The sequence below is a fragment of the Panicum virgatum genome, chromosome 9K (assembly GCF_016808335.1).
Source record: "Panicum virgatum strain AP13 chromosome 9K, P.virgatum_v5, whole genome shotgun sequence".
In the NCBI taxonomy this organism is placed as follows: Eukaryota; Viridiplantae; Streptophyta; class Magnoliopsida; order Poales; family Poaceae; genus Panicum; species Panicum virgatum.
In genome coordinates, this window is record NC_053144.1 from 17,052,477 (window position 1) to 17,064,984 (window position 12,508).

General features: G+C 43.9%; 1 long non-coding RNA gene and 1 other non-coding gene across 2 annotated transcripts; both read left to right on the plus strand.

The window, feature by feature from the left end:
* Positions 1-677: 677 nt before the first annotated feature.
* On the plus strand, positions 678-784 carry LOC120653133. Its single transcript, XR_005666814.1, has one exon. It is a non-coding gene; the product is annotated as a small nucleolar RNA R71 (small nucleolar RNA).
* Positions 785-8,095: 7,311 nt separating this feature from the next.
* LOC120650472 lies at positions 8,096-8,795 on the plus strand. The gene is made up of 2 exons (XR_005665604.1): positions 8,096-8,134; positions 8,200-8,795. It is a non-coding gene; the product is annotated as an uncharacterized LOC120650472 (long non-coding RNA).
* The last annotated feature ends 3,713 nt before the right edge of the window (positions 8,796-12,508 follow it).

Below are 12,508 nucleotides of genomic sequence, written 5' to 3' on the forward strand. Positions count from 1 at the left end.
TAGCAGCAGCCAGCTGAGCGAGTTGAGTTTCAGGCATCTTATTAAAACTCAGCTGATTCTTGATAGCAGTGGGGAAACCATCCATCTTGGCGTGAATAGTCTCCAAGGATTTCTCGTTGGTGGCCAACTTCTTATGAATTGATTCATTGACCTTGGCTTGGCCGTAAACGAGATCACTCAAGGTAGGTTGGTTAGGATTGAAGGAATTCAAATTTCCATTACCTCCTTGATAGTATGGGCGTGGTTGATTCCACCCCTGACCTCTTTGTGGACAAAGCCCATTGTTGTTCCCATTGAGATACATAGCTTCTTCTTAGGTTTTTGGGCAATCATTGCCCAAGTGTTCGATATTCCCACAGACCTCGCATATCATACGAGCATCTAAGGATTGAAGTGTTTGCATTTGAGCCTTATCTTGGGGTTGATCCTCAAATTTCTTGAGAAGGAGATCAATTTTCGCAGCGAGCATGTCCATTTCCTTCATGGTGTGCATGCCATGCTGGCGTGATTGGAGTCGATCATCGCCCCAGCCTTGGTTGGACACCATCTTCTTGATTAATGCAGTAGCTTTCTCAGTAGTGAGCAAGAAGAAAGCTCCACCCGTAGCAGCATCCACATGATCACATGCGATCTGAGTCAGCCTGTTGTAGAAGTTTTGAAGTATAAGCCAATTGTCCATCCCATGGTGTGGACATGCATGGATGTACTCCTGAAGCCTCTCCCAAGCCTCGGGAATTGACTCATTAGATGTTTGCTGAAAACTTGAAATTCTCCCGCGAAGAGCATTAGTTTTGCCCGTCGGAAAGAAATTTGCGAGGAACGCCTTGGCACAATTGTTCCATACAACCACTGCTTTGCTCTCCCTAGCAGAGAGAACAGAAATAGTAGGTCGAACTCTTCTCAAATGTGACTCTGGATTCAAAGTGAAGTTTTGCGGCAGATTGAAACTGGTCATACACTACCCTGCTTTCACAATAATAGAGAAAACAAAGCCAAGTTAGCTTGTTTAGCAAGCGAATGCCAATTTCGATCTTGTTCATAACTTTGTCTATTTACTTTTAATCTATGCCTTACCCGGCAACGGCGCCAAAAATGTTTGTTGATGCTTACCGACGTCACCACTGTTGACAGTCACTAACGACCCATTTTGACCGTCAACTATCGTGCAAAAGTCGAGCATCAGAAGGAATAAATGTTAGCATAGGATGATTATTTGACGAATTCCATAGATGCTGGTCTAAGAATGTGTGCAGGTGAATTTGGGCCAAAACTGCATGAAACAAGCATATTATCCGAGGCATAAATTCCTGGGCCAAGCACAAGCAAGCCCAAAGACCAAAAGGGCCCACTTGGCAGCTGCACATGAGAGAGAGATGTAGCCCATAAGCAAGGCGATACATCATCGATCCGAGGCAACACCTTTTTGATGAATCAGACGCGTTCACGAGGACCCAAGGGCCCACCAGAGCTACCAAACCGACTTAATACAGGCCCTTACCCATATACATGACATGGGGGCCCACCTAGCAGCCCCCTGACCGAAGACCGGGCCAAACGGACCCAGCCCACGGTTGGCCAACCTCCAGGTCGCCCGACCCAGTGGTGGCAGCCCATGGGCCCCACCGCCTCTTAGATGACACGTGGCGATGTGCTATTGGTCCTCCATGGCGGTTTGGGTCGGTTCTTGGGTGAATGGCTGGTGGTTCCCTCCTATAAATACAAGGGGAGGGGGTCCAAATGAAGACACACAACACACATTCCACTCTTCTCTTGAGTCCTCACTTGAGGTGTAGAGTTGTCTTAGGGAGTTAGGAGTAGAGGTACTCAGGAGAGGCACCGGCAACGGCGCTCTTCTCCAATTTGTACCTCTACACGAGAGTGAGGAGGAGTCGGGGGAAGTGCCGGGCATGTCGGCGCTCTTCTCCGCTTGTACCTCGACGGATGCTTATTCAGTTGTAAGTGTTCGAGACTTTTTTGTTTATTTAGAATTAGAGTTTAGATCGCAAGTTATCATCTCTGCCTTATATTAGTTGATGTGTATGCTAGTGAGTAGCATTTGACTCTAGAGTGGGCTCTGGATAGAAAAGGATAACCCTGATCGCCTCGAGGGGCGACTTACTCCTTCTCCATCAGGATGACTGCACCATGTACCAATAATTTGGTGGAATATGAAGCCGTTCGCAAAGGGATGGAAATGCTCCTCGAAGCTGGCGCAGAAGCGGTGGAAATTTTTGGAGATTCGAAGCTGGTGATTTCTCAGCTCACGGAAGAATATAGATGTGAGAGCGAGTCTCTTTTTCCGATATGGATGCAGTGCCGTGAGCTGATGTCACAATTCAGGTACATCAATTTCCACTGGATACGCAGGACTCTGAACAATGAAGCCAATGATTTGGCATAGATGGCTTCTGGATACAAGGAAATAGTCGATGGAGTCGATGTAGAAGTTCAGTTTCTAGAACCCGGAGACTGGAGAGCCGATATCTTCAATTACTTGAAGGATTCGGCTCGGGGGGCACCCAGAAGGATAAGACTCAAGGCCGTGAAGTATGTTCTGATAGGGGATGACATGTTCTACAGGACCTTGGAAGGACTGCTGCTTAAATGTCTGGGACCTTCAGAGTCAAATCGGCTCTTGCATGAGGTTCATGAAGGAACCTGCGGTACTCATCAATCGGCTCATAAGATGAAGTGGCTGATTAGGCGATTGGGTTATTACTGGCCCACTATGCTTGAAGATTGTTTCAAATATTACAAAGGATGTCTGGCATGTCAGAGGTTTGGCAAAATTCAGATAGTGCCAGCATTAGTAATGAATCCTATCATCAAACCGTGGCCATTCAGAGGTTGGGCCATGGACATGATTGGTCAGATCAACCCATCATCTAGCAAGGGTCACCAATGGGTCTTAGCTGCTACAGATTATTTCACAAAGTGGGTAGAGGCAGTGCCCATGAGGTCAGTAGCGTCAAAAGATGTGATCAGCTTTGTCAAAGAACACATCATTCACAGATTTGGGATCCCTCAGACCATTACGACCGATGGAGGATCGGTCTTTATATCAGAGGAATTCAGGAAGTTCGCCGATGACATGGGGATTAAGCTGATCAGATCATCTCCATATTATGCCCAAGCTAATGGACAGGCTGAAGCATCCAACCAGAGCCTCATCAAGCTCATAAAGAGAAACATCGATGAATATCCTAGGCGCTGGCATGAAGTGTTGTCAGAAGCTTTATGGGCATATCGTATTTCATGTCACGGGTCCACCAAGACATCGCCGTACCATTTATTCTACGGCCAAGACGCTGTGTTACCATGGGAGATCACGGCCGGATCAAGGCGTGTTGAGTTTCAGAATAATCTATCTGCTGAACAATATGCAGCCTTGATGAACGATAATGTGGAGGATCTGACAGAGCTAAGGCTTTGGTCGTTGGAGAAGATCAAGGAAAATAAGGCTAAAGTTGCTCGTGCGTACAACAAGAAAGTCAAGCCAAAGAATTTCCAGGTTGGAGACTTGGTTTGGGAGGCAGTATTGCCATTGGGAACCAAAGATAGAAAATATGGCAAGTGGTCTCCAACTTGGCACGGGCCGTACAAGGTTGATCAGGTTTTGCCTGGAAATGCATACATGCTCGAGGAATTGGACGGTGTCAAGTTTCCTGTCATTGTCAATGGCCAACACCTCAAGAAGTATTTCCCGAGCATGTGGGAAAGTGAGTAACGAAAGCCGATGAGATCCAGCTGGCTGCAGTGTAATAGGCCAACACGTTGAGTTGGCCGGTAAAAAAAATCATGAAAGGCCAACACGTTGAGTTGGCCAGTAAAAAAAAGAGATAGGCCAACACGTTGAGTTGGCCGGTAAAAAAAATCATGAAAGGCCAACACGTTGAGTTGGCCAGTAAAAAAAAGAGATGGGCCAACACGTTGAGTTGGCCGGTAAAAAAAAAGAGATAGGCCAACACGCTGAGTTGGCCAGTAAAAAAGATAATATATGAGAAGTGAGAACAGCCGATGTGCGACCATCGACTTAAGATGTTTTAAACAGTCACGAGTTTCAGGTTAACAGGTGGTACTAATTGTTTCTTGAGCCTATCTATTGGTTCAGGAATTCTTCTATGGCATGGATGGCTTCTGTGCGGACGGCGTCTGCTCGTGCTATGATTGCTTCGTCATCCTTGTCATCGCCTAATACTATATGCCGACTCAAGGTGCTTATCTCTGCAAACTCTTCTTGTATCTGCTCGGGTATTTCCTGGGTTTCTTGTTTGGAGTTTGCAATGGAAGCTTCCTCGGCCTGGATGAGTCTCTTGGTGGTATGAACCTTTTCTTCGAGTTCTGCCAGTTCTTTCTTCAGGAGGTCGAGTCGGTTCATGTTGGCAGACACGTCAGCTTTGGTATCTAGAGTTGCCTTCTTCTGGTTGAGGGCCTTGCACTTTTGGGTAATGTCAGCTTTCAGAGAAGCTTGAGAGCGGCGTGCTTCTATACTTTGTTGTGCTTTATTCATTTCTACCCGGAAGAATGGAAGGTTGCTAGCTAGCCAGAGCTTGATTTGCAATGGCTCCGGGAGTTGGGATTCTATTTGCTCGAAGATGTTCTTTATTTTGCTGGAATCATCAACCAGAGTAATGATTGGAGCAGATAGTAGATCCTTGATGAATTGAAGCTGATTTACCAAGTTAGCCGATTGCTGTAAATATGGTGTTTTTGCTCTAGGGGCAGTCAGACCCATTGATGCCGGGTCAAAGGAAAGCAAACCTGAAATGTCAAAGCCCTATGGACATATCTGGAGTTAAAACAAGATGCATTTATGAAGTTATCGGCTGGTTCAGAATTGGTTCTTATAATGTTACCTGTTCTGAAGAAGAAGCATTGGGCGGTTCAAGAGCGATCGTCCTAATAGAGCTTGTGTCATCATCAAGAACATTGACTGTGTCAGCTTGCCCCTCGCTTACCTCTATCAGTACATTGGGATTTGCAGTCATCTCATGTTGTACTGGGCTTTTTGCATTGAGGATGTCTTCAGCCATGTCCTGAAAATAGAATTACAGTCAACCAGAGTACATGTGTGTGCAATAAAGAAGAAGTTTTAGAATGATGAGTTACCTGATTGGTGTTGGACTCTGATGGATTCGGGGAAGCTGGTGCTGGTTTCTTGATGACTCGTCTAGTGATCATCTTTCTTTTCTTGGTCAAGACTCGGGGGGGCAACGCTTGCAGAAGTTTGTCTTCGTTTGGAAGCCGACTGAAGTAAGTCTGGCTGAATATTCATTATCACTTTCTTCATTGATGATGATCCTTTGCAGAAGAGTACATTAGGAGAAGTTGGAAGAAAGTGGAATGGCTCCCCGTTGCTGGTCATAGGTTCTGGACCATCCTGTTGCTGCTAACAGAGTGAGCAGGATTAGTCAAGTAAAGGAATGGATGATCTAGAAAGAGTAAAATGCATAAATTCAGTACCTCTTCCTTGGGGATTACATATTCAGGATCAATTTGCTGCAGTCGAGGACCTAGAGCTTTTCTGAAAACATGGGTTTTCCACATTCCCCACCATGTGCTGAAATCGATCGATGAAGGATTGAAGGATAGATCGGCTGGTATTGTAATGTGGAGGTCATCGAACATGCTATAGCATCTTGAGCTGGTGAGACCATCAGGCAGATCGGCTCTGCTCTCCACCAAGTGGTGAATATGGAAGTGGGGAGGGACCTGTCCTATGCCAAATTACCGAGCTGCTATGACTGGTTGGTAAGATTCATAACCTGGCTTGATAATTCTATTAGAGGTGCTAATGCCAACAGGAAGGAAGCCAGGTCGGATCATTAAAAAATATAAATGCCGAGTACTGTTGTCATCGGCAAAGTTATCTAATCTGAAGGCGGTTGGGTTTTCAAAGGATTCAGATTCAGTGAATGGGAAATAGAGTGGATTATCTAGTCCTTTGTAGAAGACTCTGAACCAGTTTGCTGCATCTGCTGAATTCAGTTTACTGCCAGGGAGACTAAATAAAGCTTGGCCGTAGCTAGTACATCTAATTGGTTTGCCACTCTCATCAGGAAAAGAGTTCTTGGTTAGGCCTTGGAAGTTCGGAATCTGGTGCTGAAAGTACAGTTGTGCCCACAACTGAATAAACCACCAAGGGCCTCCAGTTCTCAGTTTCTTTTTGTTAAGCAAGTTAGATGTCATCAAATGGAGATATCTGTAGGTTTCTCCAAGGAAAAGTTTGCCTAGGCCGATGTGATTGCCATGGGCCAGGTGATAGGCCAAGGGAAGATAGTTCTTAGTTGGAGCTAAAGAAGGGCCACAGAAGATGAAGTGCTCTAACCAAAGATTTAAGAAGGTTGTGTGTTCCTTCTCAGTCACTGTACCTTTTATTTTCATGTGCTAATTCATGTAAGTACCCCAGTTTGTGCAGTTAACCTTGGAAGAAAGTTTGAAGGGGACTTCTGCCATTTTGTGGGCAGCTGGATTAGGAGATCCAATGTCTAGGCCAGTGATCATGGTAACATCTAGCAGAGTGGGAGTCATGGGTCCATGACCAAAGAGGAAACAGTTCAGAGCGTCGGACCAGAAATAGCTGATGTTTTTCAGAAGATTTTCATCTTTGTCAAGTGGAGACAATGATAAGCTAAGTGCATCGGTTATGTTCAAATCCTGCCACAAGGGCATATAAGCCTTTGCTACTCTACTGTACCATGTAATCTAGCTCTCAGGAGGGTTGGGCCAGGCTCTTAGGCAGTCGGCCCAAAGGTTCAAATCGATATTTTGACTCACGAAAGGGATCCTATTTGCTTTACAAGAGATCAAATCTATGGGATTTTCATAGGTTCGTGGGCCAAGACATAAAGATTTTGGATTGCAGGGATGCGGCAAAAGGATGTCTGACACCTGAAGTTCAGAAATTCAGAAGTATGCATATGGTGTCATGTTTCAGAGTTTAGCGTTTCAGGGGCTTGATAAGCTGAGGAATATTAAAAGAATTAGGCTGAATATTACCTTCAGGCCGCAGATTGCCGCATCATCAACAGTAGGATTTGTTGTCTGAGCTGCAAAGTCTGCCATAGTTCAGATCCGTTGACTTGGGGTTTGGTTGCTGTGGGCTCAGATTCGAATTCCGGATGCTTGAAGAATTCTTGCTCGAATTTGTAGGGCTGGTTTTCGAATTACGTTCGGATGTGAGAGCTTGTTTCGAGTTCGGTTCAAGGTGGAAGTGTTACTCTACTCTTATGCGGGTTGCTTCTAGTTTGAATTTCGTCGGCTCTTGGATATTTATAGAAGCCTGATGCGTTGCCATCGGCTTTTTGGAAAGTAAACGGATATACACGGAATTGAAGGAAAGTCGATTTCATTAATAGAAAGGTCATTATAAGGAAAGCCGGTTTTTTACAAAGGAATTAATCCTTCGGCTTTGTGATCCTACTCCTACGATGCTACCTACATCTACCAATCATAGGTATCTGAGTGCCTACGGCGCTTGGGGCTTCGGGCCGGCACATCCCCGCCGCTGTCGTCGTCGCTGTCGTCGTCGTTGTCGCTGCCGAAGGCGCTGCTGCCGCCTTCGGACCCGAAGTCGCTCCAGTCGTCGCCGCCGCCGCTGTTCTCTTCCTCGCTGTCCTCCTCGGAGGACCTGAGGAACCGAATGGGCTTTCCGCCCATCGGCTCATCCTCGTCGGAGGAGGAGTCGATCTCCTCTTCCGAGGAAGAGTCGACTCCGTCCGATGAGGGGTCTTCCTTGTCGCTGCTCTCCGACTCCTCCTGGAACAGGAGCCGGAGGTCTTCTCCCTCGGTCTTGGGCTCGTCCACCTCGGAGACGGTCCCGAAGTCGAACTCCTCTGCATCCCAGTGCAGAGGAGCCAGTGCTTCATACGCTGCGGTTGGGTCCCACTCCGGCGTCGGCTCCCGACTCTCCGAGATGGAGTCGCTGGAAGAAGCAGGGAGAGGGGAAGAAGAAGGAGAAGAGGATGAGGGAGAGTCTCCGAAGGAGTTGGAGTCGGAGGAGGAAGAGATCACCATAGTTGGCAGGGGAGTGGGGTTTTTTGCGCTACTGGCTTTGGGAGGAAGAAGGAGTTTGCCGTGAAGAAGAGCCGATTCGGGGTGACCATTCAGATAAGTATAGTAGCTAGATTTAATGGTATTTTCCTTAGCTGCATTTTTGTTCCGTTCATATATCATCATCTGACTAAGCTTAAATTGCAGAGGCCTTATGAGGATTTTCACTAAGAAGCACCTGCTGATATGCTAACCCATCTAAGAAGTTTGGATGCCTGTTCTAATCAGGTTAGAACATATATGCTGGAGCCTGTATTCATTTGTATTGCCCATGCTTCCAAAGTAGCTGTAATCATCGTGCAGAATGTTTGTGCAGAATTAGTTTTGCTGTTTTTTCAGTATCATATTGACACTGATCTCACAATCTTATTTAGTTTTGTTTTCAGATATAGTAGTAGTGGATTTATGAGTTCTGAAGATGAATGCAGGCTTCGTTTGTGCTGGGGCCAACCTCCTTGGAGGGGCCTTTGGCCATATTACTAAACCGTTTGCAAGGTGAGGATAGTCATTCATGGCTTCAAGACAAAGATAATCAACAGATGTCCAGATACTTTGACCTCTTTTCCTTAAATGTCAAATGATGCAGCACAACTTTATGTTGAAACATAGCTATTGTCCTTCAATGTATGATAAACTGGTAAATTTGTTTATCATCAACTGTAATGATATTTGTATCATATACATGAATGAAGGTGTGATGGATTAGTATGTGGGAAGCATTGATATGTGTTGGAATGAGATCAGATCTTTCATGTGTGTTTTTCCTAGTGGCATGAATTCTCACAAAATGACACTATTTTCATGATGCCATTACCTCATGAAAATGATACTATTTTCATGACAGTACTGCTCTCACGAAAACGTTATATGCTGTTTGGCTTAGCACACTTTTCGTGAAGGTCTGTATGTATTTCATGGCGGTTTATACATTCCCACGGCAATGAATTTTCATGAGTTAGGCTCCCATGAAAAATATTTGTGGCGGACTTTTCATGACGCTTAACTCTCATGAAAATTATCTTAAAGATCTGGTGGCACAAAGTATTTCGTGGAGGTTATTGATAGGAAATACTCTCACGCAAATAAATCATGGCTGTTCACTCTCATGAAAATGGTATTTTCGTGGGGCCATATTTGTGAGAGGATTTTTGTGAGAGTTACACATCACGGACTATTTTCATGATGGTTTTAGCTATTTTCGTGACTATTTTCGGCTCTCATGAAATCTCCGTTTTCTGGTAGTGGAGCACCCCGACTCACTCGATCTCGATCACATCGAAATCACCCCAGAATTTCTTAATCCAGACGATGATCGGGAATTCATCAACTATATGAACAGTCTGGATCACCCGGATACGCTTGACGACTGGTCAGACGACATAGATCTATCGATCGATCACATTATGATCAATAAAATCGTTGTCTGATCAACTGATCATCTATCTCTCCCACGCGTTCAAGAATATAATGACGACAAAAAGGTAGCAGAACCACCAAGCGTAGTTCAATGTGATTATAATAATCACGTTACTACGCTTCCAGAAGGTAATATCTAGATCCCTTCTACCAAATGTGTATCTAGAGGCTAGCTAGGCTTGGAGAACATTGTTTCTATTTTTAATCCAACTAGAAGAACCGAACGAAGGTTTGGAATGGTGTACACAAGTGAAACATCTAATTCTCAATGGCATACATACAAATTTCACTTTCAAATTATGATGAGAGAAATGTTATCTATGTGTTGACATATTATATACCGAGAGGGGGAGTTTTCAAAATTTTGAGCTGCAGGTCAGCAATGTGATTCAACCTAGCCATACATCCAGAGTCTTATCTCTCTAGCCAGCTCTCTCAACCTCAACGAATGTGAGTTGTTGGATTAAGGCTCGGGGCTCCCCTCCTCCTGGCTGTGGCCGTGGGTATTGACTGTTGAGGGGGCGGTGAGACAGTAGAGTGTTTTAGCTAGTGGTGGCTAAGGACCGGCGGTGGCCGGTGTTGAGAACTATGGAGGTAAAGAAAGATCCTGTCAGAGATGCATTAATAATGTATGTGTGGCTCGGCGGCAGTCACAGATCCCATGGAAGGAGCTATTGGAGATGGGGGAGAAGAGCGTTGCACGGGCTCTTGCCAAAGAATAACAAGTGCTGTCATTCTGCATCTCGTAGTTAAGATTATAGTAGGCAGCTATAAGATAAATTTGTACATGAAATTACTAGGGGTATCATGAGTTCATGACCGCTAATCTCTCCATTCTACTAGAGATGGATATGGAGGTAGTATATCCTTCTACAAAATATCATCACCGGAACCAAGTTAATTTATAAGGCGCACAGAAGGCAATTTTTTGGTAACACACCTTACAAATGAATTTTTCAAAAAAATAATCTACAATGACTAAGTAAAATGGATTTTTGAAAACAAATTGATTTCCAATGAATATCCATGTCAAATGATGATTTTTAAGAAACCCATTTCTAATTTGATGAATCTCTGATGGGAATTTCAAGAGGATGTTGGTGACACTTTTGACCCATTTTTTATTTACCAGTGCACGAACCAAACCAAGTCTACAGTATAAAATTGAGGTATTCTCTCCACCACTCTCTTATATATCTCTGGCAGTCACTCTCTTATCTCCTCACCTTTCGACCACTTTTTTCCACCGGGCATCCATGATGAGGAGAAGTACCAACAGGTGGGTATAAATAAGTAGGATGCCGGAGCATAGAGGTTGTAGATCAAAGTGTTAATGACAACATCAGTCACCCTCTCTCTTTTGCGTTGTCTATGTTTCTTTTGTATATAGAATCAATCTTTTTTCACCTATTCCATTGTGTTCTGTTGTATCTTCTCCTTCTCTAGTGTTTGTATTCAGGCGCAATCATGCGAAATCATGACTTATGGCGGGAGTTAGTTTGCTTTGCATTTTATTGGTGGTCGTCGTGGTGTTGATGTTGTGGACCTCATGCATGCTGAAGGGGTTAGGCCGTCTTTCCCCATGACGATGAGATGTTTTAGCTAGATCGAGGTATAGATGCAGTTGTGTCCGAGTCGGACGAATGTCACCTATGCTGAACCATAATCCTCTATAGAACTATCGCCCTCATCCTTGATGCGGTGGTATTGCTTGGCAAAACAATGATGAGGAGGGCCTCCTATTGATGACAAGAACCATGCCAACATATTTTGTAAGAAATTTTATATGGTCCTATACATTTTTATCTTTTGTTTCTTATGCTCGTTCTAAAATGTGTTTTACTTACCTTTAATTTATGTGTTTCTTGGACAAGCCATGGACGAGTTTTTGTCTAGATGTTATAGTGTTCTCTAAATAAATTACCGTGTCTATTACTTAATGCAGGCACTAACATTTTCGCAGTATGGGACTATATCAGATCAGAAACCTAGCCTTCAGTTGTCCACAAGGGCATGTATGTTCTGCTATGAAATTTCTGCTGGCTTAATATCACCTAGCTGGACCTTGGAGATTTTGTAGGTATTGGTAATCGTTTGAGTCATACAGTAAAAATTTAGGATGCCTTGTGCTGAGATATGGCAGCCATGCATGGCAAGCCAACCAAAGAAGACGCGTGGCTACATAAGTGACGACTCACACAATCGCATGGTCACTTGACTATATAACTTGGTCTTTATATCACCGAGAAACTCAAAGACTTTGAAAGTTTGAATGCATCCTCTAACGTCTTTATTGGTTCCCTAGATTTACCAAACTAAATCTTATGTATTACTAGCAAATATTGTTTAGTTCTATCGACTATGGTTCCTTCAGTTGTATTATTTCTCCTGACTGTAGAATTGGTTGTAAGCCGTCAGTATATCCCGTATTATAGTAGTGAATTAATCATCTAAATTGCAAAGGGTTCCTAGCTAGATCCATTGAACTTACATGCTTGTTTGGTATATATTGCTAGGCAAAGTGCAGCGAATAAAAAGATGACCACAGTTTGCAAATTTTAGCACTAACCAGTCTATGACATGTGGGAATTAATTAAGTTAAGGATATTTGAACCAAACACATGCTGGGGAAAAAAAATCTGTAGTGCGAGTAAAGTTTGCCATGGCAAACCATGGTTACCTCAACTTTTCCAGCAAATCCTCATGGTTGAAATGGAAATGTTTTCCTTTATCGACCCATTACCCACAGCATGCATCCCTTTCATAGATAGTGCATGCATCGATGTGTGAATGCAAACAAGTATGTTCTCGCATGAGCGCATTGTCCTACTGGCTTCGTTTTTCCTTTTTTTCTTCCTTTTATTTATTTTATTATCTCATAGTATGGTACAAGCTATTATATTTGTTTAATTAGATATATCTCAAGCCTTTGAGTTTGGAAGAGAACGTACATGAGCCTATTTGACCCTAGAGATTATGCATCGGACTCTAACATCTATTGCTCTAGGTTTTGCATATGAACAATCACATCTGTTATGAT